Consider the following 5916-nt stretch of genomic DNA (forward strand, 5'->3'; position numbering starts at 1 on the left):
CAGGCAAATGGAAGGTCAATTATCACCAGGTGCTGAGCAGGCTGGGGCAAGAAGTAGAATGCATGTCCAACATGGTGAAAGAATCAGGTTCCAAAGGACACAATGGGCAAATGTAGCCTAAGGTCAGACAAAGAGCCAAAGAATTGTATATACAAGGAGATCTGAGCTAAGAGAAATGGTATAGTTCCCTGTGTGTCTAATTTACCTTAAAAAACCTTTCTTCTGTTGAGCCAGAACATTTAGGGTACGGCTATCTTCCCTCTTCTGTTGAAGGCAACCCCATTTTTCTGCCTCCTAGTAATCTTGGTGTTATATTCAACTCACTCTTTCCCCCTACCTATGCAATCATAAGCCCTGATCCCTCTTGATAGGGACCAGGCCACTTGTAACCTGAAATGCGTGTGCCTTGGCCTCTTGCTGAAGAGCATGTAAGAACAGAGATTTCTGGTTGGTACCTTGGTCCCTGTGATGAGAGGCTGGGCCAAAGCAGATCGGCCACCCAGCAGGAAGAGCCCCCCACTTAGTAGATTTGAAGAGAGACAACACTTGCAATTGTCAGGCATGGCAAGGCACTTTGGGCTCTTAGACTTGTTTGAGGGGGGAGGGAAGATAATCTCGCTCCCTGTCCCCACAGTAATGGTGACTGCACATGCAGATGCTGGTCTAGACAAGCCTGAGAATGATCCTCAAGTTTCTAGCAGATGCCTTTTCTGCTCTTTGTAAGGAACTTCCATTAAGGAGTTTTCTCTACCAATGCAGATTTCCTTCCTTGTAACATCTGGTGTTAGAGTGGCCTGGGTCATTCAACTAGTATGTATCAGAAGCAACACCTGAATCCAGATTTTCCCCACTGCTTCCAATCCCTTTATTTGAAAAAGGAGAAAACTGTGAGTTCAAATCCGGTCTCAGACATGTGACACAAATTGTGTGATCCTGGGCAAGTCACTTAACCCCGATTGCCTCAACAACAACAACAACAACAAAAAAGAGCAAAAAAGGAGAAAACTGAAGTCCAGGATAAGTTACTGCCAAAGCTGAGACTATAACTCCATTCTGCTGACTGATAGGCCAGCATTTAAATGTACATTATAACTGACTTTATAGCCAAGGATATTCCTATGTATGGCACTCTCCCAAATCCCACTCATGTTTGTGGTCTTTCATCTGGGGTCCTGGCGTCACTGACTACTTCTTCTCAGGGTTCTAGGGGTAACCCTGAAGGATTGGGGTTTCCTAGGACTGTTGCTCCCCATCCAGTGTGCTCCCCATGGATGGTCAATTAGCCAGTCAGAATTAATTAGCTTTTAGAAAGGGATATTTACTAAGATGGTATAATGAAAACAGTTGGTATAAAATCAATCCCCCTCAAGAATCTGGCATTTCCCCCACAAACTCTACAGACTCCAAGGGAAAAACGGTTCAAACGTAGTACAAATGGCCTGGAATAACTCCCAGCTCTTGATTATGAGGAGCCCTTTTAACTCTTTGTGAAGACTTTATGGATTTCCCCTTAGGGGGTGCTCTCTCTCTTCTGGATGACAAGAGTCAGCGGGCTTATCTAGTCCTGAAGCTACCTTTCCTCAATGTGTCTGGTTTAGGGGTCTTTAGCCTGGGGAGTGGGAACTTTTTAGAAAATATATTTTGATAAATACATTTTAATATTTTTTCTAATCTTACATATTATATTTTATATGCTTAAAAACTTTATTCTGTGAAAATGAAGGGAGTGTCCATCAATAAAGGAATGGCTAAACAGCTCATGGAATATAAATGTAGTGGGGTAGTTTTGTGCTATAAGATGACGAAGGGGATAGTTTCAGAGAAACCTGGGAAGATATGTAACGAACTGATACGGAGTGAAGGGACCAGAACCAGTAGAACAATTTATACAGTGACAACAATATTGTAAAGACAAAGAACTTTGAAAGATTCTGATCTGTGTAATGACTAACCTTGATTCCATAGTGGAATGTAATACCTGCTTGCCTGAAAGAGAGCAGATGGTGTTTCAGAGACAAGATGAGACACAATTTTTGGAGGAAGCGTGGCTAATTAAGAAATTTAGCTTGACTACACATATATGTAATAGTGATTTTGTTTTTCTTTCTTTCTCAATTGGGGTGTGTGTGGAGGGGGTTGAAGGTGAAAGAGAAAGAAGGTGGATTTTTGCTGATGGAGAAATTAAATTAAAAAAATTAAAATTAAAAAATACTTTGTCTACTTTACAGGTCCTTAGCTTTTAAAAATATATTTCAATAACTGTATTAAATTATAATTTTTTCTAATTCTATATATTACATTTTATGCATTAAAAAACATTATTCTGCAGAAACTGAGGGTGTCCATAAGCTTCACCAGACAGGCAAAGTAGTACATGTAGGAGTGTGCTGGAACCAGCTCCTAGAACTCATTCAATTTTTTGAGTGTCTAAGTTAATAATCAATATTGGCTTGTTGCCTATGCTTCCTTTCTGCATAATGTAGTTTCCTTGCTTATCTCTTTTTGATTTTTTTGGTTATTCAATTCTTCTCATTTTTTTCTCTCCATTAAAGTCTAAATCAAGTCTTCCCCCATTTTCTCTTCCCCTTCAACTAGTCCTGTTCATTAGTTTTTAAATTTTCATTTTTGCACCCCTTTCCAGAAAGGATTTCTCTCATTTTCTTCATTATCCATTTTCTCTTTCTGTCTACTCTAGACCCTCATTCTCTGATTCCTGATTCCTATAATTATATTGTCTCATTCTCCATTCTCTGTATTCCTAATGGAATCAAAACTTCTGAAGTATGTGTTCTGGGCTCTCCTCCCTAAGCAGTTTCTGCCACTGCCCCATAAATTCCCATTTTCCATTCTGCCTCTTTCCCAGAACGGTGCCAGTTCCTTCAGGTGACAGAGAGGACAGTGGCCCCATGGTAGAACCCTCTCCTCCTAAAATTGCCAAATACACCAATTTACTGACCTCTCTGTTCTTCCATATTTTGGAAGGTCAGAGTATGCCTGTGCGAGAAGTGCTGCAGTTTTGGGGCTTTCTCTTTCTCTCTCTTCTCTGCCATCATTGCCTGACGAAAAAGGCTTCCATTGCTCTGAGAGCAGCTTGGCTTTGAATTACTTTGTTTGGTTTATTTTATTTTTATTCTTTGGAACGCTGCCTTCTCTTATCCCTAACTATACAGAGACTGTGGCAAATGTATATATAGTTTTTGGATCTAGTAGACTGATGAGACAAGGCAAAATCTGGGCTCCTGATCTCTTTTGCTTTGTAAATTCATAAAGGAGTGGGGATGAAGGATAGCTAAAATATTTACAAAACGTTAAGTTCCCTTAGAACTTTTGCCAGTATGGAAGGGAAAAAACGTAAATTAAAAAAAGACATCCATTTATCTATATGTTCATGTGTGTATATATACAATATATGTATATATGCATATGTGTGTATATGTGTATGTGTATATATGCATGTGTGTGTGTGTGTGTGTGTGTACACACACACACATTTATGAAAACACTCTCCCTGGTTACCTTCTTTTCCCATTTGCCTCAAAATCTTCTCCCTGAGTCCATGCCTTCATACTCCCCTAGAATCCAAGTTGCCTGTAGGAATTCTGACTTGCTCCTCTTGAGAGAGAGAACAAGCCTCACATCCCCTAGACAATACCACTACAAGGTCCCCATCTCTCTTCACCCATAGGAGCATTCATTAGTGGAACCCCTTCTCATCACCAAAACAAAGCCTCCCTCTTCCTCTTCCACCTTTCATTGCTTTCCCCTTCCTCACACGCTCACCTGCAGGTTCTTTTCCTGACAGACCGCAGGGGTTCCCTTCCCCTCATTGCCAAGCCCTGGATTTTATCAGAGCACTTCACACATTTCCCTGTGTTCCCCTCCCCCCCTTCCCTCCCCTCTTATAGCCACCTCCTATTTTGTAATGTAATATCATTTAAAAACAAACAAAAAACATTGATTCACCCATAGGCAAGATATTGCAAGGTTCCACCCATAATGCCCCAGTTCTGCTTCTCTACTACTGTTATTGTTTAGTCATTCAGTTGTGTCTGACTCTTCATGACTCCGTATGGGGTTTTCTTGGTTTGCAGTGGATTAAGGCACTTCTGCCCTCACCCCTGGCTCTTTGTGTACATTCAGAAAGGACTTTCTCATTAGTCTCTCTGTTGTCGTTTTGTTTCTCTCGCTGTCCTTGGGTTCTGCATTTGTTCATCTCTCCTGCATTTCTCCTGTCTGGGGTGTTTGAAAAGCACATAAGTCACCTGGGGTAGAGGTTTGGTTTTCTTTCTAAGAATGCACATCCTTCTTCGCTTAGGGTTAAGCTCAGATTTTCAGAGTAGGTCACACTGGGCTGCATCCTGAGCTCCGGTGCTCTGCGGAACACATTATTCCATTCCCTCCTGTATTCTTGGTAGGTGCAGAATAGTGTTGTGTGGTGTGTGGAATTCCCTCAGCCAATTCCAATGTAATTCCTGCATGATATCATTTGGTTCCATCCAATAATCAAAGTACCTCACTCATTCAAGGACTTGTTTATACCTTTGATGGACTAGTTGATTCAAGAGAAGTCTGGGCCTTCTCTGTATTTCTCTCAGTCACCGCAGAACCTATTGTTTCTGAATTGAATTGTTATTATGTGTCTTGGAGTTCACAGCCTTGAAGTTTTTGTTTGTTTGTTTGCTTGTTTTTGTTTTTGATTTTTTTCTGGACCTAGTTAATGAATTATTTGGATTGTTTGTTGAATATTTTCCCTGTTTCATGCTTATGTTCAAGGCTTTGGGGTTTTCTTTTTCCTGAGATCTTTGGTAATTTCAGTCTTTTCCCCCCTTATTTTCCTTTTTTCCTCACTTTCTGACTCCTTTCTCTCTGATGGTGGTTTCCCTGGGGGTTGGATTTCAAAGCTTCTCAGACTTCTCCCAAGCTGGAATATTCATAGTTCACCAGCCTAGGTCTTTGCCCCAAGTGGCTTTTGGGGGACCAACATTAGCCCCCCCACACACCCAGTGTCCTGTCCTGGTACCTTTCTCTGCTTCCTTTGATACTCAGTTTTCTGACCCAGGAGTTCAGAGCACAGCCACATTGATGCTATTGCAACCTCAGATGATTTCTATAGTTTTGAGTTTGAGTCTCCGTGGCTCTGGAAGGAGGCAGTGCTGTGTGTGGGGTTCCATTTTATTTTAAGCCCAGACACACGTCCTTCCCCATTTCCTTTGCTCCTCTATTCTCCTGTAGAAATCTTTTGTAGCGCAGCATTCTTCTACAGCACTGACCCCTAAGGTCCCAGCAAACTTCTGCAGCGTAGATCCCAGATCTCTACCTGACTGGAAAGAAGGGAGACCAGAGTGTGAGGTTGGGTTTCATTTTAAGCCACGGGTCAGGTCCTCGGGTGACCAGCCTTGGGGCTGGTAGAGTGGTCAGTCATTGAGGAAGAGGTGCTAAGTGAGCCGAAGCAGTCACCAGTTCATGGTTTGTTTTTTAACCTTCTTTTGGGTTTCAGGCGTCCTAGACCATGGAGGTGGTTGAAGTTGCTTTATCTTTGGTACGTAACTTCTGTTTTGGAGAGATTTGAGAGGTCCTAGAGATCAGAGAATCCTCCATCTTGTGGGTGATACAACCCCAAAGTCCTGATTGTTAAAATTTCAGTGTGAACATTTATATCTTGGAAACCAGAAAAATCAAGACAATTTATTGTTTTGTTGATTGTTTAGACTTAAGAAATTGATGGAGAAAATGATAATAATGCTGATTAAACTTAAAAGTATGTCCTGCATACATTTTTTTTTCAAAGAACCAGGTGTTAAACATTTGCTAGCATACCCCTGGGTCCATAACACAAAAAGGACCAAGGATCTCTGGTTCAATTTAGCCTCAATACTATGCCCAAAGAGCTGTGAAACTGCATATCCTTTGACCCAG

The sequence above is a fragment of the Phascolarctos cinereus genome, unplaced genomic scaffold (assembly GCF_003287225.1).
Source record: "Phascolarctos cinereus isolate Bilbo 61053 unplaced genomic scaffold, phaCin_HiC Scaffold_726;HRSCAF=1367, whole genome shotgun sequence".
NCBI lineage: Eukaryota > Metazoa > Chordata > Mammalia > Diprotodontia > Phascolarctidae > Phascolarctos > Phascolarctos cinereus.